This window comes from Crocuta crocuta, unplaced genomic scaffold (assembly GCF_008692635.1).
Source record: "Crocuta crocuta isolate KB4526 unplaced genomic scaffold, BGI_CrCroc_1.0 scaffold396, whole genome shotgun sequence".
Taxonomy (NCBI): Eukaryota; Metazoa; Chordata; class Mammalia; order Carnivora; family Hyaenidae; genus Crocuta; species Crocuta crocuta.
The window spans coordinates 710,537-724,225 of record NW_027533259.1 but is presented as its reverse complement, the minus strand read 5'-3'; the positions used below and the strand labels follow the sequence as shown (position 1 = coordinate 724,225).

Sequence of the window (13,689 nt, the reverse complement as noted above, 5' to 3'; positions counted from 1 at the left end):
CTGGCTAATTCAAATGCAAAAGCCCAAGGGCAGGATGATCGGAAACCTTTCTGTAATCACTGCCATCCTGCTTCAACACTATCATAAAGGTCGGCAGGTTCGATTCATGTCTCTTTAGTCACTCTGGCCATTAGCTTTTTTACACAGCGGAGCAGGAGCCCCCATAATCATCACCACTAGCTGACATGCACACAAACTAACACACACCTCAAGCCCAGGGCCTTCAAACGGCGAGCGTCAAATCCTAGCTCGGCCTTAATACAGGAGAAGGTAAGTGTTGTAGGGGCCACATCCTTGGGGGCAGATTAGAATCACATTAGAACAAAAGGTCTCCTAACATCTGCAATGCAGCTCACAGGTTTGGATGGGGCAGCGAGTAGGTGAAGGTCTGATGGATAAACATCTGGACCTGAGTGCCAGCTCTCCAGTCCCGCTGTGCAAGCCTTTTAATGCTGGGACCAAAGGGCTTAACTTGTCCTTCCCCAGCGCGGCGGGGCTACCGTGAGGAAGCAGAGGGCACACTCCAAACTGAAAGACCAAGAGTAAGACCGCCTCATGGTCATTGCCTGCAAGGTTAGAGGAGGCCAAAAACCCAACCAAACTAAACCAAAACCAAAACACCACCAAAAAAGAACCTACTCTCCTACACATGAGAGAAACTTGGAGGAGAAAAAGAAATCGGCTCTTGGCAGCACCTAGCAGTTATGACGACGTCACTTTTACTACCTTGGAAATTTCCGTCTCAGCCATCCATTTTCATTTGCGGGTGTGAGTCGGTGATGGTGGGGGGGGGTGAGAGGAGATGTGGACCTCTCTGTGAGGGACCCAAGGACCCTGATCAGCGCGGACTCCCCACTTAGAAGGCCTTTCACGCCGCCCAAATGATGTTACTGTTTTCTCCCTCCTTTTTCGATTTGTTTGGTTTAAAATATTTAACCCGAGGCACAATGAAGTGTCTCAATTACGGCATTCTCCTGGACCATTAGACTGGGGACTGTGCACTCATTATGCTGATGAACGTGCTACTTACCCATGCAAATTCCGAGGGCAGTCGACACAGAGAGGGGAGGTGCTCACGGAATGCTATCAAGGGGTGATTTAATCACACAGCCATTTAGTGGGCAAAGCAGAGCAATTTTTAGCCAACTGTTGTAGTAAATATTATGGGAAACCCTTTCATAGAGTGCTCATCCTGGTGTAGTGGTTTCGAACATGCCCAGATTTCCTTCCCATTCATACACACACACCCACCCCCCCAAAGGTGCTATCAGAAGGTGCTACCCCCAGGCTAGAAGATCAAACCGATAATGCAGTAGCCATAATGCCATCGTGCAGTCGATGACTTTTTTTTTTCATGTTATATACAGCTGAGTATCACTGTCATTTAGATGAGAGCAAACTTGAATGGCCACTAACTTCCCGGCGGCTGTCCTTCCTCTGCCCCTCCCCCAGGCTCTCAGTGGGTCCCGCCAACCGGCTTCTGGGTAGGCTGCTGCGGGGGCCATCAGACACAGCTCCCGCGGGTGGTACAAAACAACCCCCTACAAACCCACTTCGGACATTTGAAACAATACCCAATCCCTGCATCCACCCTCCCAGAGCGCCCCAGAGGAAATGGCATCACGACTTTCATTTTGCTCCATTTCTGACCGACTAAAAGGAAAACAACACGTCCTAAGGCAATCAGCAGGGTATCTGATGTCAGTGGCTTGGAGTGGAGGCTCCGGAATGTTATCAAGTGACCTCGAGGAGAAATTAATTTTCAAGAGCTAAAATAACCTTCGGCTACACATGCCCAGTCGCCCTCCCTCACTGTAGAAACGGATTTCACTTTCCACAGTTAGAACAGAAAACTCTCATGCATCCCCGTTTCTTCAAAAAAGTCTATAAATAACCCAGGATCAGCAAAATTATGCAAAACATCCTGCTAGCAGAAGAAATGTAAACTAAAACCACTTACAGAGAGACTCAGGCTGCCAACTTAATCTGATTCTACGTCGACTGTAAACATGTTGTACTTTTGGAACCTGAAGAGATCCAGATTAGCACGGATGCCATCACAAAAAAAGAGGAAAAAAAAAAAGAAAAAAAAAAAAACAACAAAACAAACCCAACAGCGAAACAACAAAAGCCCAACCCCGAAACGAAGCAACGTGATTCGGTGTTCTGCACAGTCCAGGACCGGGCTGACCAGCGGCAGCAGTCCCCGCGGTCAGAGCTTGCACACGCCAACTGTTTTGACTACAGGCACTTGTTAAACACAGAGTTTCAGGTCCTACCAGTTGGACACCAGAAGTTCATAGAACTGACCCGGTGCCAAGAACAACAAGCACAGAAAGCGAAACGGCTGCCTCGTGCGCCGTGTTTTTGTTAACTGTTTATGCAGGCTCCCAAGCAATGGGGTAACAATTAAGAATAAGACAGAACTTCAATAACAAAAGCAAAAGATTACCACCTTGAAGGAAATGTAGATGTTGGCAGATAAAGGACANGCAGGTGTCACATGACAAACTGCAGTTAGCAGGCAGAAGGAACCGAGTGCTTCCTTGAAGCATCTTTGACTTAGAGATTGACTTCGGAGATTTTGCAAAAGCTGAGGCCTTGGTGCACATCTGGGGGTGACTGCAGGAGCACCGGAATTCGGAAGTTGGCAAATCCCATGGGAGAAGAAAAAAAGGGCGTGCTGAATGGAGATTTCAGGACACAGGAAAGGGACTTCCAAGTTCCCTGCTCCGTGCAGTGAGTGAGATCACTGAGCCACACAGGAAGCAAATGGAGAGGGCAGAGTCCCCAGGCTGTTTCTTGACCTGGTTCTGAGAAAGGTTTCCCTGTCCCCTTGGAGTTTAGGGTTGATTGGGTCAATCTTTCTCCATCAGGACTGCAACCTGTGTTCTTTTGGTGACAGTGAATAAAGCATTTTCATCGGACAACATAAAAAGGAATGCTTAAGTCACTTATTTAGCAAGGTTTTCCATTTCTTTCCCGGAATGCATTAAGCATGGTCTCATTTTAGGACCATCAACCAGATAAAATTTTAGAGTTATCTGAGGATTTGAGAGAACTGAATTCCAAGAGAACTGAGGTGTAGATGTAAGAGTGAGAAATTTTATGTTACTTTGACTTTAAGTTAAAATTCATTAAGTAATCTCTACACCCAACTTGGGGCTTGAACTCACAACCCCGAGATCAAGAGTCACATGCTCTTCCGACTGAGCCAGCCAGGTGCCCCAGAGTAAAATATTTTAAATCACTGAGTGGGCTCAAGCCCTCCTCCCATTATCTATCTATCTATCTATCTATCTATCTATCTATCTATCTATCATCTATCGTCTATCTATCTATCTATCTATCTATCTATCTATCTATCTATCTATCTATGATATCTGTCTAACTCTCTTTCAAAGGAGATTTCAAAATGCAGCAAGCAAGCCTAACTAAGTGAGTCTCTTTTTAAAATGGGGTCAGGAGGCCATAAGGGAGGAGGAATTTATGCATGAATTTCTCACAGGAACCATGAACTTTTTAAAAACCTTTCAGCCAGCTGCAAGCCCTAGCTGGGACTTAACTTCCTCCTCATCATGGCACCTGAATCATCCTCACTCTTCATTTCAAAAAGAGCCCTTGCAATGAACGAGTTTCCATCCCTTATTTACATATGAACCCAACCAATCCCAGTTAACCTAGTTTCCATCCCTGTTTTGCATAGAGGATCTGAGTGAGAACTCGGCTCACATCCTTGACTATACAGCCCTGCCCTTTCTTTGTCTCCCTCAGAACGCGGTCCAGGTTTCTACCCGGATCTGTGTCTCTTCAACTGCAATTCTAATTGCCCAAGTAAATGCCTGTTTGCTGAAATTTTCAGGGAATTCTTTCTTGGTCTATACTATCTATCGTCTGTCTTTGATTTTAAGAATAAAATGTTGCCACTTCCCCACTCCAGAGGTTTAGAGAAAAGTAGTAAGTAGTAACAGGTTGCTTGTAAAAGCTACTGTAACCTTGGGCCATATTCATATTTATACTGGAGAGTAAGTGTTGTTTCTCCAGTTGAGGGTCACGGGTATAATGGTGGTGGACATGAACGCACATGGTAGCTCCCACTTTCCTACCAAAAGAAACCACATTTTATTACGAACTATATACAGACAGGGTTTCTCTGGGATCTGAAATGGAGCCCCCCTGGAGTGAAACTCAGATCAAGAGAGAAGAGCAAAGGTAATGTAAAGCATGCTGGACAAAGGAAGGAGGTGGGGAGGAAGAAGGCTGAGGTGGGGGGTGGGGTTGGGGGAAGGGCGACCACCAGAGAGATGGATCAGGTGGGGCGAAGTGAGTCTCAAACCAGCCCTGGCCTCTGGGTTGGCAATGGACTCCACAAAGTGACACCAGCACGTATCTGAGCCGTGCCCTTCATGTAGAACCCCATGGTTTACATGCATATTATATTATTTGATCCTCAGAAAACACCATGAATGGGCAGAAAACACCTGAGGCTTCAAGAGGTCTTGGTCTCAGTCTCATGCATGAAAGACTCATGCTGGTGTGGTGTTTTATATTCACAAAGCACGTTCAAAGTGGTGGGCTTTATTACTCCCATTTTCAGACAACTACACTGAGATTCTGGAGAGGCTACAAACCACGTCCGAGGCTACAATGCAAATTATAAACAATGCTGGATCTCCTAATTCCTAACCTGGCCTTTCTTGCTTGCCTCTATCATGCTTCCAGAACACATAATGATCGAACTAAAAAGTCCACAAAAGTGGTTGTATTAGAAAAGTGCATCATCTCACTAGATTTCCCCAGAACTCCCTGTCTTCATGGTTTTTCTGTAGCAGGTTCAGATTGCAAGTGTTAAACACAGGGGGTTTCCTTCCACACCTGGGAGCTCAGACATCTCTACTCCAGAGCTCCTATTTCAATGGGAAGGAACCACCTCCACCCCGTCCCTCTTTGATTTGATTAGTTCCCCTGCGTGCTAACTCCTGGCTCTTCACCTAATCCTGGTCTGGGGAGAAGACCAAGTGGAGTGTCCCAGCAGGCTTGCCAAGCTGTGCATCATGTCATGTACATTTCCCAGGTGTGCTGTCTCATGTAGGCGGGATGTGGCTTAGCACATGCTTTGGTGGATGTCTTCTTCAACGCTGTGTTTCAGAGTTATGCTTCTGCTGAGTTCTTTTGTAGCAGAGACCACGGAAAATACTGGACCAAATGAAGGCTCCTGCTGTCCTGTCCCTTGTGTATACCATGTGGGCACACTCACAGCTTGATAGAAAATGGTATTACTATTGCGTGACACACTGTGAGCTACTTCACTGCAGGTTTGAGGCACTTCCTCCGAGGGAACGTGGTAATGAGTGCCTGCAGATGGCCACAGGGTTTGTAAGGGTGAATGAGGACATTTGTCGGGAACCCAAGTGCTCAGAGCCATGACCAGAGATGTCGAATGGGGAGGGCGGGAGGGGTGACAGGCATGAGGTGAAGATTACAAAGTTCTCAAGTGTTCTGTCACTGCCTTATGAATCTACCTCTCCCCTTTCTTCCTCCCTGAAAACACAACACAACAAAACACAGAACCAAAGGCCAGAGAAGCTGGGTGTCAAGGTGGACTTTTATGTTCAAAGTGCCTAAAGCAGCCTAGATGGTAAGGACCAATCAAAGGCACAAGCTCCTGGTGACTGGAGAGGCTCTGTGGTTGGAGGAATGACAGGTGGCCCCTCTCACTGGTTTATTTGAGGTTGTTTTGGCGACCACATGACATTTGCATCCATGCTGCCTGAAAAGAATACGGGGACTCGGTAAATGAGGACAGTCTCAGCAGGAAAACTCGTTTGCTTACAAGATACAAAGTGTGTAGAATATTTCCATATAACTTGTGACTCCTCAGAGCATATAGACTGTTTAAAAAGTTTTTTTGTAGTGTTTATTCATTTTTGAGAAACAGAGAGACAGGGTGCAAGTGGGGGAGGGGCAGACAGAGAGGGAGACAAAGAATCTGAAGCAGGCTCCAGGCTCTGAGCTGTCAGCAAAGAGCCCCATGTGGGGCTCGAACTCATAGACTGCGAGATCATGCCCTGAGCGAAGTCAGAGGCTTAACGGACTGAGCCACCCAGGCGACCCAGACACTGTTTTTTTAAAACCAAAAAGTGCAACACATGGTTTGACAGGGACTGGCATATTTAGGGGAGACAGATTTAAAATCAGAACTTGTGAAAATCTGTGAGGCATTACCACCAAATCTGTAATATCAAATTATAAAAGTATCAAGTTAATCCAAATTTAATGATCCAATTAGTAAAAGAGAGGGACACGGAATATTAGTAGAAACTTGTTGTAGTTGGTACCGGTGTGCTTAACAGAGGCACTTCTACCACAGAGCAGCCAAATAGTGCTGTGGGGATGGATACAGTGGTTTGGGGAAGGCCGGTGAGGACAGTACATCCAGGAGGGGGTTGGCATGGATGGAGACAAAGTTGGGACCCTGGGCTCTCACTCTGGGCATTTGGACTCCCCTTAGCGAAGGGAGTTGCATCCGAGTACGTACAGGAGGAGGAAGCTGGTCCGGGACCAGTAAGGTCTTCAAAACATGGCCCGGATATATGGAAAGCTGGTCAGGAAAAGGATGGAGCCAAAAAAAGATAGAGGCCTGAGGTGTCAGGAGACAGAAAGCAAGATAAGCATGTCAGCAGCTGGGTTCTTGTTCCTGAGCTTACCCCGCACACTCTCAGGTCAGGACCTGCGGCCTAGCTTGAGGCCCTTCGCTTTTGCCTAGATTTACAGAGATGGTGTCAGCCTTCCTGATTTGACCTGGGACTGGCTTTTGGCTTAATGCTTCTTGATATGGACTCATGACCAAAGCCACGGGGCCGGCTGTACCCATACTGAGGCCACATACCCCAGGGTTTCAGGAGAGTATCAATTTCAATGAGCCGTAGCCGTATTGTATGCAATTTGCAAAATGACTTTAAATGTGGGTTGACTAGAAACTGGACTACTAGACTGTAAGTTCCTTGAAGGCCAGTCCCAAGTCTCTTTTATCTTGAAGGCTGATACGTAGCCAAGCATGGAAGCTTGCTACGAGTTTTTAATACACGTTTTGAATGAATGAGTGAAATTTCTCTTAATGCACATCTCAAAGATATATGCATACCTTATTAGGTATACCTGGAAGGTGAATGCCTTCACGTTATATAGATCTCAGATCTGGTGTTTTAATTGATTAATTCTATTTTAATTAATTATTTTAAAGCATTACTTTGCATTTTCCAGGTCTCTCTTTTTCCTCCCCTCCAGTCAAATTTTGTTTTTATTTTATTTAAGTTTATGAAAGAGGGGAGAGAGAGAGAAAGAGAGTGGGGAAGGGGCAGAGAGAGAGGGAGACAGAGAATCTCAAGCAGGCTCCATGCTGCCAGCACAGAGCCAGAAGCAGGGCTTGAACTCATGAACCGTGAGATCATGACCTGAGCCAAAATCAAGAGTCAGACACTTAACCAACTAAGCCACCCAGGCGCCCCAGATTTTGTGGTTTTAAAAGTTCTATTTGTGATTCAAGTTAGGGAGAAGGTAGAAATGCTTTCCATTTAAAATTTAAAACACTAAATCTTCAAAAAAAATTGGAGGCACTTTGTAACAGAGATCTTTCCAAAAAGATCTTCACCCCACTGTACTTTGTCCTCTTAAATGGTAGACTTTGAACATTATTTGATCCTTTTTTTTTTTTTCCATAACTCAAGATCACTGGAATGATCTTGGAAGGGCATTCCAAACTTTGCTATAAAGTGGTGATAACTTCAGAGCCCCACATCTGTAGCCTTCAAACTTCTTGACCCTGATCTACCTGAAGTCATAAATTTTACACTTTGCCCTAACATGAGCATATAGATATGACCAAAGTTCCAAAAGATAACATTTACCTTCACTGAGTAAAAAACACTGACACTTTCTCTTGTATTCCACTGTTTAAAATGTTGGTCAATAGGACGTCTGGGTGGCTCAGTCCATTAAGCATCCGACTCTTTTACTTATTTATTTTTAAAACCGTTTTTATTTATTTTTGAGAGAGACAGACAGAGCATGAGCAGGGGAGGGGCAGAGAGAGAGGGAGACACAGAATCCAAAGCAGTTTCCAGGCTCTGAGCTGTCAGCACAGAACCCGATATGGTGCTCAAATCCATGAATGGTGAGATCAAGCCTGAGCCGAAGTCAGATGCTTTACTGACTGAGTCCCAGTCTGGCTCTGTGCTGACAGTGCAGAGCCTGCTTGGGATTCGGTCTCCCTGTCTCTCTTCCTCTTTGCCCCTCCTCCGCTCATACTTGCATGTGCTCTGTCTCTCTCAAAATAAAAAAAATGAATTAAAATAAAAATGTTGGTTGGGACTCTGTGAACTAATTGCCACGCCTTCACAGGTAGTACCTGCAGTCTGCAATGCTAAGAAAGTGTGCAGGGCGGTCTGCCCCTGCCCAAAAGCGGCCTCGCCTTCCTCGCTTTGTGCCTTTCACTTTTATTTTCCTGCACTCCGGTGTCACTTCTCTTTATTGGCAGGGCCTGCCTCCGTAGTCCTACCCAGAGTGCTAATTTGCCAAACTTGGACATCAGACCATCAAACGTGCTAGGTTCCTGTGCAAGCTAAGTGTAAGCTGTTTCCCAGGGAAAGCCCGGAGCTGCTCCCGTGGATGTCCCGTGGCACTTGGTGCTCTTCAAGCGCTCCTGGCCACGTTCCCAAGGAGCTTCACTCAGTGGCAGAGTTCGCAATACTGAGTTGTTATTAGACGCGCCTCATGGAAACGCCTGCATGAGAACACGCGTCTTTCTTTTTTGAGAGGAGTATTCTGATGATGAGGCTATTTCCCAGCTGAAGGGCTGGGAGATGACAGAAGCTCTGGCAGCAGTGCTGTTCAGTGAGTGACCAGATCTGGGATCTGGTGCCCGAGGAGGTTACTGAGCAATAAGTGAGCCTACCCCAGGCTCCTTGCAAGACAGCAGCACGGCATCCCACCTCGAGCTGCCCTCTGTCCTGTTGCTGACTAGTTCTCCTTGCTCTATGCTTCAAACATCAGAACTCTTTCCACCTAAATGCAAAGACCACCAGCTAATAAATAAAGGAATCATTCCTGGTGGGATTCTGAGAAGTGTGTGTGTGTGTGTGTGTGTGTGTGTGTGCGCGCGCGCTCGTGCGTGCATTAGGAGTAGATATCTTATATTGATTTTTTAAAAAATTACACCGAAAGGGGTAGATACTGTGCCCTTAACCAGACCTAAATAACAAGCAATCAGGAACTGGCAAAGTAAACTGCTGATACATCTATTCCGTGGAACGCTAGGAAGCTATAAAAACGATGATGTAGATCTATATTTAGTGAAATGTGTCCACACCAATTTTAAATGAAAAAAAAAAGGCAGATTTCAAAGCCATGTCTATAATAGGATTCCACTTTTATTTTTTAAAATATAAGATATATGCATACAGATACACATGTACAACACATAGACAAACACATACACATAGAAACATGATTATAAAGCTTTACACCAAAATATTTACTTTCTTATATCTCCTGGAATTTGGGCAGTTTTTATAACGTATTACTTTCATAATAAGAAAAAAAGCAATTTTCATTTTGAAGAAATGAAATTTCACATTATTAAGCAAAACAGTACTTCTGCCGGGGAGAGGCACCTCACCTTGGTTGTGACTGTTGCCATGGGAACATGTGCTAAGTCTAGGCATCAACAAGGTGGTATACTCATGAGGGGCCTTTTACCTTCGGCTCTCACTAGTTACGATGTCTTCTCAAACTTTCCAAACAATTATACATTTATAAGGAAGGGTATGTTGAATCTTTACTGGAAAATTTTTACATTAATACACTTCAAGGCAAAAGAAGGGCTTATGGTTTTACTTGTAAGGCCCATGTTCTCTTCTCTGATGGAATTAAGGAGAAAAGTAAATCCCCAAGCACTAAGGGGACGGCTCTTGCTTCCCTGGAAGAAACAGGCCATGAACAGGTCTCTCCATTCTACAGAAAGGCAAGTACAAGAGCAGACACGATCTATATTCCAAAGCTAATTTTCTCCCAAGCTAGAGTCAATTCAAAGCATAAACCTATGTTGGCTTTAAGGACAGGAACAACACCTAACTTTGTCAGTGCCGTTCTCTCCACCAGTTTATTCACATCCATGGGACTCCCTTAAAAATGGACTAGGAGGACACCTGGGTGGTTCTGCTGGTTAACTGTCTGACTCCTGATTTCAGCTTAGGTCATGATCTCATGGTTCATGGTTTGGAGCCCCATGTCACACTAATGGCATGGAGTCTTCTCCGGATTCTCTCTCTCTCTCTCTCTCTCTCTCTCTCTCCCTGCCCTGACCCTGTGTGCATGCTCTCTCTCTCTCAAAATAAATAAATAAACTTAAGAAAAATGACTATGGGGCGCCTGGGTGGCTTAGTCGGTTGAGCGTCCGACTTTCGCTTAGGTCATGATCTCGCGGTTCGTGGGTTCGAGCCCCGCATCGGGCTCTGTGCTGACTGCCAGCTCAGAGCCTGGAGCCTGTTTCAGTCTGTGACTCCCTCTCTCTCTGACCCTCCCCTGCTCACGCTGTCTCTCTCTCTCTCTCTCTCTCCTAGAAATAAATAAAAAATATTTTTAAAAAAGTTTAAAAAAAAAGAAAAAAAAAAGAAAAATGACTATGGATGGAAAGCAAGCAAGTATATTACTCTCAGTTTACAAATGAGGAAAGTAAGGTTTATCCAGATGAGGCAATGTGCCTGAGGCCTGCCTACTGGGGAGTGGTAGAGACAGGATTCAAACCCTGTTCTCTAGGGTACATTTGTTCTGTGCTACTGCATTTTCTAGAAGCAGAGTGACCATATACTTCATTATCCTAACTGGACACCTCTGAAAATAAAAGGGGGTGCTAAGTGAATGGGCCCCAGGGCAGCAGGTATACATTGTGTGACTTCCCCGAACAGTCCAGAAATTATGGTCACTTTGGGTATAATCCAGCCCCCCTTCCTGGCTCACCACTGGGAATCATGCCTTTTGAATAGGAGAGAGAAATGGAACATAGTTACACTGTCTATAATTCGCTTTAAAGTACTCGAATAAACATACATAGAAAAAAAAGAGTACCTGAGAATAACTGGTATTTTCTCATGTATAAGCCAGTTAGTCTAGGCTTTACCTCTAGGGGTGAGCAGCTCACATGCTATCAAGAATACGAAGTCCAGGGGCAGCTGGGTGGCTCAGCCCATGGAGCAGCTGACTTGATTTAGGCTCAGGTCATGATTTCGTGGTCTGTGGGACTAATCCCCACGTCAGGTGCTGACAATGTGGAGGCTGCTTGGGATTCTCTTTCTCTGCCCCTCCCCTGCTTGCTATTACTCCCTCTCAAAATAAATAAACATTTTTAAGAAATTTTAAAAAAAGAATACAAAGTCCAGATTGGGCAAGTAGTACTAATCAGAGAGGTCACACTCCAAAAGTGACTATTTTTTAAAAACATTTATTTATTTTTAATTTTTAAAAATATTTTAAATTTTTTTAATGTTTTCTTTTTTATCTCTGAGAGAGAGAGAGAGACAGTGTGAGCAGGGGAGGGTCAGAGAGAGGGAGACACAGAATCTGAAACAGGCTCCAGGCTCTGAGCTAGCTGTCCATACAGAGCCCAAAGTGGGGCTCGAACCCACGAACCATGAGATCATGGTCTAAGCCAAAATCGGATGTTTAACCAACTGAGCCTCCCAGGCGCCCCAAACATTTATTTATTTTTGAGAGACAGAGAGACAGAGCATGAGTAGGGGAGGGTCAGAGAGAGAGAGAGAGGGAGACACAGAATCCGAAGCAGGCTCCAGGCTCTGAGCTGAGCACAGAGCCCGATGTGGGGCTCGAACTCATGGGACGTGAGATCATGGCCTGAGCCGAAGTTGGCTGCCCAAGTGACGGGGAGCCACCCAGGCACCCCCAAAAGTGACTACTTTAAGGGGAGGTCAATGAAATAGGTGATGGGGAGCACACTTATCATGAGGAGCTCTGAGTAATGTACAGAAATGTTGAATCACTATCCTGTACACCAGAAACTAATAGAACACTGTATATTAGCTGTACTGAAATTAACATAAAAACTTGACCAAACAACAACAAAAACCCCCAAAAGTGGTTACTTTGAGTCCTTTTGCTATCCATATTTTGCTCAACATTCTGAACATAAAAAAATGGGCTTCTGTTAGTGAAACTTGGGACTTCGTATCCTGGATGCTAGAAATGGATTCTTTTTGGTGATATTAGAGGTATTCAAGATATGTGGCTGGCCAAAGATCTTTAGAGAACCGCCCCCCTCTGCTGGAAATAAACAGGGTGTTTGAATACAGTGAGGCCTGTCCCCTCACCCTCAGGGACACTGGAGGCTGACTGATGCAGCCAGTGGAAGGAGGAGGGTTGATGACAGAATGATGCTGATTCGGGGAAACAGAGACCTGTGTTTGGAATATTCTTGCACCTGCCTCGAGTGAACCTTTTGTGTAAGGTAAGGCTGGAATACCTCAAAGGAGAGGAGGCTGGGACTTTGTCAAGGTTATCGAGTAGGTTAAGTCAATTGTTTTCTTTCTACTAGTTGGCTAATACACGTTTGTTTGATAAATGTTGTACCTGTGGCAGCCTTCAGTGTGACACTAGAATTCGCTACAACCTGGTAGGGGGGTTAAGGGGGAGAAGCAGCTCTCACCACCTCAACCCTCTACAACCTTCTACAGCAGCAACTATTGCCTACCAAAAAGAACCTATGAGTTCTGCATGGCCAAACCAGCTGAGGTCAGTCCACAGTGAATATACCTCTGGGTGAGTCTGAAATGGGTAGATTTCAGGAAGGGATCCCGTGACACAGATTCTTTTTCATACTGGATTGTAAGCCTCATGAAAGCAGAGACTGGGTCTGTCTGGTTTGCTCTTCTGGCCTCTGAGCCTCACGCATGCCTTGCCTGACCATGAAAAAGTGTGTGATGGACACCTGTCCAATGAAGAACAAAATGAATAGGAATTCTTTTATTTCTATAATCTACTGAATTAACCACTCTGTGATTGTTCTTTGTTCCACTAATGATAACTGATGCCCATATACTATAATCTGTTGCTTGTCCTGGATTAAGTTAATATCTTAAAAAGCAACAAATAATAAGTTGGTAATAAAAACTACTGGGACAGCACGGTTTAATCCTCATAATCACATGATAAGATTGGTATTATCACCCCAATGTCTAGAGGAAATAGAAGTCCAGAGAAGTTAAAACTTCAGTGAGTAAAGGCAGAACCTGAATTTAGGACTTGAACTTTGTCAGACTCCGAACCCAGGCAATGCTCTGCTATCCAAAGATAGCAATCACTCGGTTTTGCAGGGATTGAGTTTTTTTAAATTTTATTTTACTTTTATTACTTTTACTCTCCTCTCCTCAGGTCCTGCTGTTGAACACACACATCTTTTGGCACATCATCTTATTTTATCAAAAGCCTTTTTTGGGGGGAGGAAAGCTAGATGGATGTTGGAATATATGAACCAGCTTTCTGGTTCTTTTGCTTTTAATTATTTTGATTGACATGTGGCATTGAGGGATGTCTAATGGCCTCTCGTATCTTTGAGCTGCAGAAGAATCAGCCCCTAGGAATCTGTCACAGCACTCGTCTCCAGGGCACCAGGCGCTCCAG

The 13,689-nt window shown here is 44.9% G+C and overlaps 1 protein-coding gene across 9 annotated transcripts in view; it reads right to left on the bottom strand.

Annotated features, from left to right (window-relative positions):
- The window catches only part of ATXN7L1 (ataxin 7 like 1), a 248,855-nt gene that overhangs the window by 72,925 nt on the left and 162,241 nt on the right, over positions 1–13,689 (bottom strand). The window contains exon 1 of one of the 9 annotated variants that reach the window (XM_077746946.1): positions 1,961–2,164. The exons of the other annotated variants lie outside the window; for them this stretch is intronic. The gene's annotated coding sequence lies outside the window, so the exon portion shown is untranslated. Of the gene's footprint in view, positions 1–1,960; positions 2,165–13,689 lie in introns of those variants that run through there. 9 annotated transcript variants of the gene reach the window in all.